Genomic DNA, 14,075 nt, shown 5'->3' on the forward strand with positions numbered 1-14,075 from the left:
TTAAAACGCATATAAAATATTTCGGAACGTATATAAAGGATTTGAACCTGCGACTCTCTGGCAATCGTGGCCTTTTTAATCTGGCAAGTATTATAATCCTTATTTTTAAGACGTCAAGGTTTGTCAAATAAATTGTCATGTTAAGATATCATTGATTTAAGTTGGGGAAGCTATTCCCCAGTAAAAATTTAATAAAGATTTTGTTTTTTAAACCGCTCATACATCCGCAAAGTCCTAGTCTTAACCACTAGGCTATAACGGGTTTATTGGGAATGTTGTACTGTACAAACGAACAGTACAGGGCGAACCCGCGGGCAAAGCTAGTCCTGTCGAATGTCATTCAAAGTAGAACTGGTTCATTTACACAAGTGAAAGGTTCAACTCAAACCCAGTGAAGTTCACTACCCGGCCATGGGAGTATTCAAATTATCTCATTAACTACTAAGATGTTCACCTTTGTGTGCAAGAGAAACTTTTTTACGTCTGTGGGTAGCTTACATGTTGTTGCAATAATTACGTACTTCCGGTATGACTATATGCGTCTAGGGCTGTGAACTATTCAAACCTTGCAGTCAAAAATATTTTAAAACCTTTTAAATGATGTTAAAGGTCACTATAAAGTAATAAAAAACTAATTTGTTAAAGTATTTTGAAACAAACTCTTTTTGTAAGGGTCCTTACGAAGGTTGGCAATCGTATTGAATAATGATTTGGTGCCCTTTTCAAAGCAAGGTTTTTGAGCCATGATATTCTTCTAGGGCCAGGCCTTCTTCTGCCACTTTACCTTGTATGAAAAGTTTAAGAAGTTCATACTTTTGGTGTTCCGCATAACATGGCCAAAATACTCTTATTTTTGAAACAAACTGCTTAATATAAATTTGTTGGGTATTGGGCATCAGACCGGAGTTGGAAGTTGGTATTTTCCACCGGAAGAGCACGATAAGCCATCGGTTCCAATTTTGATCACTAACTATGACTATCACTAACACGTGATAATAATAGGAAAAGACCGCCGACCCGCTTTGGCATTTTCCCTCACTTACTCATAATTCGAAACTAATAAACTGAAAGAAAATCTGTGCCCAGTAGAATATGTTAAAGGCCGAGGATATGTGTATTTAGGAATTTAAAAATTCTTATCTAATGTTTCTAAGAGCATTCAGTTATAAGTGTATGCTAAAAGTAATATAATTTACGTCTGAGAAAGTCAATAGAAGCATCGTCATTAAGAAAGCAGATAAAATGTACCGCGTGATTGCTCCGCAGGAGCGTAAAGTAAAAACAAACTTATGATCTGATGACAACTACTATTAACTTTTCACATCATCATATAACCCATTACCAACGGTAAGGGGGACGGGGATAGGCTCAGAAACGGCTGGACCGATTTCAATTGAACTTTCAGAGAATCTCCGGATTGACCTGGCGAGTAATCCCGTAAAGTTTTGTGACAATCGGAGCACTCCTATTTTTGAACTGTCAAACTGTAAAATACATCTTTTATTTACTATGGTGATATTCTATTTTTGGGTGTACATGGGTGTAGATAATAATCTTCACCCGCTCGAGAAGAGAATAGAAGAGAATGAATACGGAGAGAAATAAATGATTTAATAAATTATGAGACTTAAATTAAAAATTTAATGATGTAAGTTTATTGCCTAAATAAAATAAAGCAAAATCTAGCCCGGCGAAGCGGGCTGGGTCCGCTAGTTAATACTATAAAAAAAAAACCTTTTTTATAATCAGACACTAAAAATCGTATTTATTTAAACAATTTAAATATTATATATTTCATGAAAGCACTCAGTGACCTTAGTTTGCTTTTCATTTAAAATATAAAACTCGACACACAATTTAGGCATTTTAAATTAATGCCACTTTAAAAATAATTTATTAAAAAACGTTGTCAATAATAATAATACACGCGTTTAATCATCATCCCACCACAGGGTTTTCCTCCCACACTGAGAAGGGTTTAGGCCGTAGTTCACCACTCTGGCCCAGTGCGGATTGGTGGACTCCACACACCTTTGAGAACATTATGTGGAACTCTCAGGTATGCAGGTTTCCTCACGATGTTTTTTTTCAACGTCGATGCAAGTGATATTTCTAATTACTTAAAATACGCACATAGCTTGGGTGCGTGCTGGGATTCGAATTCGGCCCCCCGGAAGTAAGTGAAGTCGAGCTCCTACCCACTGCGTTATCATAGCTTACTTAGCTTTTCACGCATTTAGTACTTAAAAAAAATTCTCAATTCCGTGTTTCCCGATTAATATAAACATTATACCGTAATGTTTACAGTGTTTATTATAAGTATTTATGTATATTATACATAAAACTATTCATCAGTCGTCTTAGTACACATAACATAAGCTACGTTTACTTTGGGGCTAGATGGCGATGAGTGTATTGTCGTAGTATATTTATTTATTTTGAATATATTATATGAGCCCGATAAAGATCAATTATAAGTCGACTAAAGAGTATCTAGTGGGGTTCAGTTTTAAACCTTATCTCGTTAGTTTATCAGTTCGTACCTATTTGTAATACAAACACACCGATCAAATAGTTAACAATTTGTTTATTCAGCAGATAACATTTCACTGAAAACTAAGTTGCTTCATTATTTTCCGATAAGTTGGGTGTGATTGTTTTAAAATTGGAAGCGAAGCGGCGGCTTCACTGTCGGGGTCGGGGTTCGAATTCCAACCTCTAACTTTATAAGTTATGTGCGTTTTGAGCCATTAAAATAGCAACTGCTTTAACGGTGAAAGACAACATCGCGAGGAAACCTGCATGCCGTACGATGATGAAGATATAGTCAAGTAAATGAACGTATATTTTAACTATGGTTTAGTGATACTACACATTTTGATAACCTCTCTGGCGCATTGGTGAGCGCTGTGTTTTAAGTGGGAGGTCCTGGGTTCGATCCTTGGCACGGGCAGATTAGAGGTTTTTTTTTATAGTATAACTAGCTAGTTATACCATAAAAAATTGGCCGCGTTTATTACGGTTTTTTAACAAATCCCGTGGGAACTTTATGTTCTTCTGGGATAAAAAGTGGCCTATGTTACCCTCTGTACTTTCAACTCTGTGCCAAAAATTAGGTCGATTAGTTGCTCAGTTATTGTGTAAAGTAAGGACAAACAAACACAGATTCCCATTTATAATATTAGTACGGAAGTACGGATTGACGGACCAAGTAGGTGGCCCACTGATGGTAAGTGGAAAATAAACGCCTATAAACAGAGCAACAATTGGGCGTGCAAGGAAAACGTCCTATAAAGCGCCAACCTGTGACGTTTAAACCTGAGGCGTAGGCAATAAACCCGATGTGCCTGTAATTACACAGGCCACTACTTCAGACCGGAACACAGCATTGCAATAATGCTGCTTTGCGGCACAAATAATGAAATGAAAATACACTTTATTGTACACCTAACAGAAATGAAATTATAAACAAATAAAACACTTCATATTTGACGGCCGATTGGCGCAGTTTGCAGCACCGTGCTTTCTGAGTCCAAGGCCGTGGGTTCGATTCCCACAACTGGAAAATGTTTGTGTGATGAGCATGAATGTTTTTCAGTGTCTGGGTGTTTATATGTATATTCTAAGTATTTATGTATATTATTCATATAAATATTCATCAGTCATCTTAGTACCCATAACACAAGCTACGCTTACTTTGGGGCTAGATGCTGATGTGTGTATTGTCGTAGTATATTTATTTTTTATTATTTTATTTTATTACAATGGGCGGCCTTATCGCTAAAAAGCGATCTCCAACAAAGCCAGGCAAAGGGGAAAAAAACACTAAGACTAGGGTTAGCTTGAACATAAGAAGAAATTACCAAATTAAAAAATATATATATATATATATACTAGCGGACCCCAGCGCCATCTGTCGGGCTGATTTGTGAATCTAAACTATCCAGGGTGCCACCCAAAGGCATAGCAAAAAATTCATTCAAATCGGTCCAGCCGTTTAGGAGGAGTTCAGTGACATACACACGCACACAATAATTATATATATAAAGATATATCAATTATTATATCCTATAAAGTATAAGCCTACCGAAGGAAAATGACTCAGAAGCAAATAAAAACAAACTAATTAAACATTAAACTAAATAAACATGGTTATAGTACTTCCCCGGACGAGCTCTGTTACAAAAAGCTCTATAACTTCTAGCCATACAAATCGGTCGCCACTGAAGTTACGTGAATAGATTAATGAGTGATCATTCTCGCAATCGTCCATACATCCGCAGTAACGGATCTGTTTAGTGTGGGAAAGACAATAAAACTCCATTAATGAATGCTATGACCGGTCGAATCATCTGATGTAGGGGCCTTAGCGAGTATTTCAGGTACTTGACGTTTCATAGTACTTTAAAATAAATATACTTTAGGGCTCACTTAAGAGCCACGTAAGAACCAAGGCTGGCCACTATATATTGAGTAAATTTAATTTATTTTAACCCGCGACGCAAAAACACGAAAGTTTTTATAAGTTTCACGTCTCCGTCTCTATGTGTGTGTATGTGTGTGTGTGTGTGTGCACGTGAGTGTCTGTGTCTGTTTTTTTTTCGGTTTCAAAGGTCGTAGGTCGTCGTCGTGAAATAGTCGGGAGTGTCTTTGGCTATTTTGATTTTTTTTTAAATTCAACATTAAAAATTAATTTATTTTAAGTAGTTCCAGTTTTTAAACACTTTTAAAACGTCAAGTCAGTCTGTTTGTTTTGACTCTACCACCGGTTCGAAAGGCGGATTCCACCGAGAAGAGCCGGCAAGAAACTCAGCAGAATGCTCTTTTTCAACAACATTTTACAGTTTGCAATGAAACACGTATATATACAATACATTTTGAATCTACGATCTACGATCTTATTCTTTTTTTCTATCATTACGTTCTGTGGAATTAACTATCCACAGACCAATAAGATGAGTGCGAAACATTGCAAGAAAATGATGTCTTTTTTGAGGTCTCAGATGAGCTACAGAAGGAGCTACTTTAGTACTTTATCTGAGCTCTCTCGACCTCTGAACCTCCTAAGTGACTTTCAGATCGAATCCCATCCCGTGCTTTCATTTCATAAAAGTTAGTGTTTATATTCTGTTCCTTCGTGAACAGATCTCATTGATAACCAGTTTGTGCGACCCAAATCTTTTCTAATAAACCTCACATAGAATATTGTATTCATATGTTATCTTGTAAACGCAAGACGAAAACAAATAAATAAAATTGAAATGTCTAGCGGTTATTTCGAAATCCCATATGCTGCCTAAACAAACAAACGTTTTAAAAATTTCAGGCGTGGAGGTTTCCTCGCGATGTTTTCCTTCATTCGCCTTTTCATTCCTTACAATGAATAAATAATTAAGAACATTACTATTTTTTTTTTTTTTTTCAAATAAAACAATCACATAAAAATGGTTAGTATAAAAGCACCGAAAAAACCGCAGACGTTTGTACTCGGTGCCATCAGCAACCTTATGATTATGTGATTACCTTAGGTGTTTAATTAGAAGAATAAAACACCAGCTGTGGGAAAAACATACTGCTACATTTTGAACGATAGGAACAAAGTAAGCGTGTAAATTTATCTCCTTCATTGAGATATACAGTCAAACCTGGGTAAGTGAGAACTGGATAAGTGAGAAAACTCTATAAGTGAGAGTAATAGCCAGGACCCGTCATTTTAAGCTCCCAAAACCTCTATTAGCGAGAAACAGAAACCTTTGTAAGAGAGAGTCGTTTTTCCCTCACGGACCTCGTAAGTGAGACTGCTACTTATCTATACCCCTATAAGCGACAGTCGAGCAAGCAATATTCGACAAAATTTATGAGTTAGAGAAAAACATTCAAAATACAAAAACAGAAACACAAACGAAATTGACGGATTTTTTAAATGTAAATAAGTTCTAAATAAAAAAAAAATTACATTGTGCATTAATATATGTCTTGTTATTGCTGCGTACCTCTATAAGAGAGAAACGCTACCCATGTACCTGCATTAGCGAGAAACTCGGGTTAGTGAGAAACCTCTATAAGCGAGAATGAGATTGTGCTCCCTTGAACTCTCGCTTATCCAGGTTTGACTATATTTCTTGTGTATATCGTGTGTATTGAGGTTTATATCTATATTTCTTGTGTATGTCACTGAACTCCTACTAAGCGGCTGGACCGATTTGAATAAATTTTTTGGTATGCGTTTGGGTGGCACCCTGGAAGGTTTAGGTTCAAAAATTCAGCCCGACAGATGGCGCTGTGGTCCGCTAGAATATATATATATATATATATATATATAATATTGTAAATTATTTCCGTTATATATATATATAGTATAGTAACCGATAGTTATATATTTTTAATATCGATACATTTGCCTTCTTGCATCACTGGCAACACGCACGAATCGATGTCTGCATCTAACAAATTGCGCATTTACTCGTAATAAGTACACGCGGAAAAGATCATATGTCTAAATAGTCCTAATTAAGTACGGCGTGGCATTGAAATAGAGTCATGATGGGCTGCCGTTGACCCCGCTTGACACGGAGCCAGCTCGGTAATAGTTTTTGCCTTCGCGTGGGTAAAATGATAACTAGCCTTATTATCTAGTCTACCTAGGACTACCCAGGTGACTTTTATAGCTAACATAACTTAACTGCCTTATTTAAAAAGCCTACTACATAATTTTAATTAAGTCAATATTTATATGATAACTAGCGGTTCCCTGCGAATTCGTCCGTCAAATCAATCGAGAAGCTAGAATATATATGATGGTGGCATCACAATCATCGTGGGTAGCTATGTACCTACTATTATTTTACGTGGTATATTAGATGAAACATACATACATCCATCCATACATCCATCCATACAACCATCTATACATCCATCCACGCATTCGATCGTCGTCTCTTGTGGCTAACAGTTATTTGTGAAGAGTTATGTTTTTTATCTCCGACATTATTTATCAGATCCTTATTAAAATAAGACCATACATGCATGATAGTATACACTTTAAATAAAAAACAAATTATTACAATCGGTTCAGACTTAACGGAGCTATGAAGTAAAATTGATAAAAAAAATTATCCCATTTCCCGGACGAAACTTATTGTTTATCGGGATAAAAAGTAGCCTATATGATGACCCGGAATATCAACTACCACTTTACCAAGTTTTATTTGAATTCGTTCAGTAGTTTTCACGTGATGCCCGGACAGACAGACAGACAAAAATTAAATAAAAATCTGTTTTGGACTCAGTATTGATTACAAAGCATCCCCCGGTGAAAATTTTCAAAATATATTAAATGTACAGAAATCTTCCAATTATAGTTAACGCAAGTTACGTCTATGCAAGGGATGTGCTTAAAAATAACATTTACCCGCTTGTTTTAATAAACCCATAAGTCTGAAATTGGCAGTTACTTAATTCGGTTCTTAGTTTGATGCCAGTTTATTAAATTCAGGCCGCAGAGTCGTTTTCGTGTATCAAAACTGCACACATACTTAACTGTTTAATTTATATTTTCCGTTGTGTATTTTTTAATTTATTCTAGCTATTATATTTTTTTTATTCTAGCGGTTTATTCAGTGGAAATATATAGACAACCGGTTGGCGCAGTGGACAGCGACCCTGTTTTCTGAGTCCAAAGCCGAGGGTTTGATTCCCACAACTGGAAAAATGTTTGTGTGATGAGCATGAATGTTTTTCAGTGTCTGGGTGTTTATCTGTATATTCTAAGTATTTATTTTTAATTATATCCATAAAAATATTTATCAGCTATCTTAGTTCCCATAACACAAGCTACCGTTACTTTGGGGCTAATGGCTTTATTTTTTTTATCCTATTTGTAAGGTATTCTAGAAAATAATAAAGATTAGATTAGATTAGTAAATTGCAAAGCGACTGTTTTCTATTAGCGCGACACAGATCGCACTTTTTTTTAAATAAAAACTGCTTGCCCATTTATAAAAACCTTCGCTATTTACATTAAATTTATCCCACGGAAGTAGTTCGCAAAGGTTTCCGTGTGAACTTGTGAAGGAATATCTACCTTGTTTTATTTTACGGTGCCCATTGTTTCTACTTGGCGTATCATTCAGTTTTATGTATCGTCTTCGCATAACAAATAAGCATTAACGTAGCGTAATAATGAACAAAAGGCGTTAGGAACTAGAGCGTAAATATAATTTGCATAGCTTAAAAAATAGAAAGGTATCTATAGCCCAGCGGACGAAAAAATAACCTACTTAAGCATGGTTTGTTTACTCAAATTGTTTTCTCGCAATCATAACGGCGCCGGTTTGTGCCGAAAGGCGGGTATCGGCTACTTCGAAGAGTTGGCGGGTACTGTACACCCGCATCGTATATTAGTGCGTTGCGATCTGGAATAATCTCCGATAATATGAGATAGGAGGCCTGTATCCTAGTCGTTGGAACTTATGAAAGACTAAGTATGATGAATGAGTATTTATAATGATGCTGGTAATTAAGTACAAATTGACTTAGATATTATAAAACTGCATTATAATATACTACTATTATCTTTTTTTTTTCAGGAGACTTTTCCAGGTTCTTTAAATCGTCAAAGAATTTATATCCACGTGTATGCGACACTGTTGCATATAAACTAATTGAAAATCAATTCAAAATTTTAAAAATACATTTATTTGAAATAGGCAAGAAATTAAAATATCACTTGCATCAACAGGAATATATCGTGTTAAAACCTACATACCCGGGAATTCTCCATAAAGAACTCCAAAAGCGTGTTGAGTCCAATCCGCACTGGGCCAGCGTGGTCTACCGCCTAAACCCTTCTTATTGTGGGAGGAGACCCGAGCACTGTACTTGGCCAGTAATTGGTTGATATTATGATGATGATGACGATGATGACGATGATGAGGCTTAATCTATTATGGTAAATATTAGGTAAGCAATTCATGCTCCTCACAAGAAAGTGCCTAGAGAACTCCTCAACCAATAATTCTCCGTCTTCGGGAAAAACAATATTTTGTAGAAGGTTATAAGCAGTTGAAATTTGGTTATTAGGTAAAACTTAGATATAATTGCAAAAAAAAAGTTAACAAAAAAGAATTGACCTTGACACCCAACAAATCAAGAAATAAATATTTTCTGCAACATTTTGAAGTCTGTGCCTAGTAAAATGCAAAAATTACTGACAAATTGTTTAATCATATTGAAAGGTTTAATGATTATGAAAGAAGCTATAGAAATATAAAAAGTTGTATATGTTTACAGTTGTAAAAAAATTACTTAAGCTTACTCATCGATTCTCAAACCAACTTATACATTCAGGCGCCCTGATCAATGGTGGGTGCGGCTGCTACCAGTGCCGAGCAGGCCAAGAGGCACAAAAATGAAAACCTTGATATTAATTTCATTTTGGTGCCGTTTGGAGTATAGAATTGGCGGCTCGGGGGCTCGAGCTCGAACTGTCAAAAAGGGTTAACGAGTCTACTGGTGATCCTAGAGTTACTAGCCTTCGCCAAAGAATTAGTTAGGCCATTCAAACACGCAATGCTGATGACATTTTAGGCACTTGGCATCGCTAAAGTGGTTTGAAGACGTTTTAGATTTGTGTAGTTTTATTTTGGTACGTAGGTTATTTTACGTTATTTTTGTCAGTAGAAACTTGTTGTTTTTTTTGAGTAGAAAAAAATAATATTTTGCACCGAAAAATATACCAATCTTACCGTACTTATCTAGTTATTAATAATTCTATTTATTCTCAAGACCGTTACGTGACCTCATTTTGAAATTAAAACTATGCAAATAAAAATATTTGCCAAATGGTATCCGACGGGTTTTTTCTTTAAAATAATGTTATGACTGAAGCAAGCTGTATTTATTTGTATAATTTTGGGAACTGGTACGTGAATTTTCAAAAGCTTTTAAAAACCTCGAAGAAAGACGGGTCTATCTACGTGGTTCATAATAAATTTGGCAATCGATTCACAATATAAAAAAAAAACGATTTGTTTGCTCGAGTTTCAGAGTCAAAGTCAAAATGAAGACAAGGTAAAACCCATTTCTCCACAAAAGAAGAAGAGGAAGATGTGGTGATGCCGGTAATTTTCAGACTTTGTTAGCCAAATACGACGTCATTTTAAAACGTAGTTTGAACCTTGCCAGTCTTTTAGTTTGTAATAATTTTCCAGAAGATCTACTGAGTCGATTGTGTTCGCATTTTTTTAACGTTTTGCGAAACAGATTCTTTAGGAATTCAACTCTAAAATTTCTTGAGGAATGTAGATTCTTTAGCTTCCAAGGTTTTAGTAAACCATATTACTCATGCTCAGCTTGATCTCCTGCGGGGTGTTTTTATCATGACTTCAAGTTATTTATTTACTTGGGTACGAAAACTAAGCAAAACTACGTATAAAAAGTCAGGACGGTTACAAGGACAGCAGAAGCCCCAGAATGTGAAAATAATAGAAGTAAGAGAATACTTAGTAGGTTAAATACATTAAGACAGGTTGTGACCTGAGGGATTTGTGAGTATACTCAAAAAAGTATTCCTTACCTTGATCGGCTCGCTCTGAAATAATTAAGACTAATCACTTTTCTTGCCAAAACAGACGCGATAAATTCGCTAAGTTAATCGATTCCCTTGAACGGTATTCTTGACGTAAAATGTTGGATTGCGTGATTTGCAATAATTACTGTAGGAATAAATAGGATCATTATTTCTGCCGCCAACCTAATAAGGGCCTATGACAGTATTTATTGTTCTAAGAAATCGCCAACTACGTTATTATTTTCACTCTCACCAAAGTGACGTTGTTCTATGATGTTGTGTGAAAACACAATGTGTGTCGTAAAAAAACAATGAAAAAATAAGTATGTATAAACTAGATAGAGTTTGTAGAATGGATTAATGAATTGTACGAAAAGAGTGTAGGGTCCTAATGCTCTCCTTTTTTGGCATAGAATTAGTTGAAAGGACGGAAAGTGACATAATTTTTATCCCATGAAAACGAACGGTTACCAACTTGTTAATTTTGACGGCCGATTGGCGCAGTTTGCAGCGACCCTGCTTTCGGAGCCCAAGGCCGTGAGTTCAATTCCCACTACTGGAAAATGTTTGTGTAATGAGCATGAATGTTTTTCAGTGTCTGGGTGTTTATATTTATATTCAAAGTATTATGTATATCATTCATAAAAAAAAACATCAGTCATCTTAGTACCCATAACACAAGCTACGCTTACTTTGGGGCTGGATGGCGATGTGTATATTGTCGTATAGTCTTCCTCTGTAGAGTATTCGCCAAGTTTACAGATCACCTGATACACTGAGGTGATTAACCTTGAATGGTATTCTTGTAGATCTAATAAGTGGATCGCATGATTTGCAATAATAATATTTATAGGAATAAATAGGATCTGCCATGAACTCTAACCTCGAATTGGACACATAAATCAAAGTTGACACCTTAATTTCTTTTTGTTTTTCGACTTGCTCGGAGTTATCATTGCTCCTCCCACAATGAGAAGGAGTTACGGCCGTAGTCCACCACGCTGGCCCAGTGCGGATTGGTGGACTCAACACACCTTCCCAACATTATGTAGAACTCTCTGGCATGCTAGTTTCCTCACGATGTTTTCCTCACCGTTGAAGCAAGTGATATTTTAATTACTTAAAACGCACATAACTTCGAAAAATTGGAGGTTAGGTTGGTTTCGTGCTGGTATTCGAACTCGGCCCACGAAAGTGAAGTTTAGCTCTTGCCTACTGGGCTATCACCGCTTCGCACCGCTCGGAGTTATCTTGAAATACTATTTACTTAAGACTCTCACTTTCAGACAAACATACTGACGGCAGCTGGTCACGCAATCGAACGTTCCGTATTCTGTGTTCGAGACCCATTCTGGTCGTACCGTATTCTTCATGGTCTTGCATTGCTTTATAAAATTAGTAATTTGTAATCAATTTTAAGATACGACTGCTTTTTGCCCATTGGAGTAGTTGATAGCCCAGTTGGTAGCACTACGACTTCATCAGGGGCCGAGTTCGAATCCCAGCCCGCACCTCTAACCTTTCTAAGTTATGTGCATTTTAAGCAATTCAAATATCACTTGTTTCAACGGTGAAAGACAACATCGTGAGGAAACCTGCATGCCTGGGAGTTGTCCATAATGTTCTCAAAGGTGTGTGGAGTCCACCAATCCGCACTGGGCCAGCGTGGTGGCCTGAAATGTGTCTCATTGTGGGAGGAGACCCATGCTATGTAGTGGGACTGTAATGCAGTCTAGCAGTTTGAGAGGGTTATTAAAAAAATATACCTATATACAAAATAAGTTGAGATTGAAAAGAAAAGTAAACTGTATCATCTTTATTTGTTTATCTGAAATAATGTCAAAGTCAAAAATGTCTTTTTTCAAGTAGGCCCATAGATGGCACTTTTGATGCGTACATTACATGAGAATTACACGGTAGTGAATTGATGGCGATAACCATATTCGTAAACTCAAAACTAAAGCTACTAGGGTTCCAAACGCGTTCTGGTCTAAGAAAAAGCCTACAACAAACTTAGCCGGGTGTTTAATAAATGTTGTCATGGAAAAATAGATCAAATTACTAAAGGAAAATATAACCAAATAAAACAGGCGTTTTTGTACCCGAATGTAACGACTACATCCAATTGAGCGGTCACCATAAAATTATCCATTTGGTCAGCAATGAACTTTCCCCGCACTAGGAATAACATACCACTCCCTTACATTACACGTGTCCTATACGTATATGATTATCTATGTTTTTTTATTCTAGAACGATTTCAGGCAAAGGCTCGTGTTCGTCTTTGAGCAAAGTCAGGAACCAGTTCCCGATTACAAAGTGGTTTGATATATGGTTTCCAAAGTTCATAACACTCCAATTGCATTTATATTTCATTTATTGTTTTACGAGAATCTTAAAATACGCTCTCTACGCACTTTTTTTTGACAACTTTTCTGGCGAAGCGGTGAGCTACTAGGGATTATGGTAGTCATACCCCTAAACGGACATCGCACAGGAACACTAAATCGGTTAGCGGCACGTCTTTGTCGGTAGGGTGGTGGCCACGGTCAAAGCCTTCCACCAGACCAGACCAGAGAAAATTCAGAAATTGAAAATTCCCAAATCTGCTGGGAATCGAACCCGGTACCTAGTACTTCAATTCATAGCGTTCGGCGTTGCGCCAGGGAGGTCGTCAGGGAGGTGCTTGCACTGAGGAGAGCGAAGAAGCGGATCAGTATTGCGTCTTTCATCGTCAGTTTTTGCAACAAGTGTGGCCGAAATTGTCGCTCCGGAATTGGTTTGTACACTCACAGAAGAAAATGCTTCCGAGACAATGTTTGAATTGATGTTTTGATTGACGACGAGGCCTGAATTATGAATATTTTGATATCTCCTCGCGCCTCCGTATAGTTCCACGGAATACCAGCTTTGATCCATCAAAAGGCGTAGTATATGCGTGGAGACCAATTTGAGTGACACATTTGTATTTCACTATTTTCTTTTTAATCATTTAAAAAATGCTCTTTTTCTGTAGCTTCCAAATAAACACTTTTTCTTTCTTTTAAACTGTAGAACAATTATCCATCAACTGTTTTTGTTGATCTCCATGAAAAAGACATTCTAAATTCAATATCATTGATCTTACCGCACATTATATGTTGTTTGGCAATTTTTCAAAACAATATTGAATGCCAAATAGCACTTGGCTGTTACTAAGTTATACACACAACTTATTATGGTTACACCCGCCATTTTTGGATGGGATTAAGTCATTTTGGAATTTCGGCAGGTTTATCATACAGCTGCTTGGACAAAAATATTGACGAAATGCAGGAGATAATTAACTGCCCTAGTAGGCCAAGTTTGCCAAGTGGTTAACATGGTTAGCTACGGATAACGAAATCCTGGGTTCGATTTCCGGGGCTTACCAAAAAAATATTTGCTATTGTATTTTACTACAAATATTATCAGTAGCTGCCCAGAGTTAGAAAATTAGTAGTGTCAGTGCTTCAGATATCACGTT

The 14,075-nt window shown here is 36.6% G+C and overlaps 1 protein-coding gene across 3 annotated transcripts in view; it reads left to right on the top strand.

Moving 5' to 3' along the window:
- The window catches only part of LOC120624495, a 44,759-nt gene that overhangs the window by 10,500 nt on the left and 20,184 nt on the right, over window positions 1-14,075 (top strand). The window lies entirely within an intron of this gene.

This window comes from Pararge aegeria, chromosome 6 (genome assembly GCF_905163445.1).
Source record: "Pararge aegeria chromosome 6, ilParAegt1.1, whole genome shotgun sequence".
In the NCBI taxonomy this organism is placed as follows: Eukaryota; Metazoa; Arthropoda; class Insecta; order Lepidoptera; family Nymphalidae; genus Pararge; species Pararge aegeria.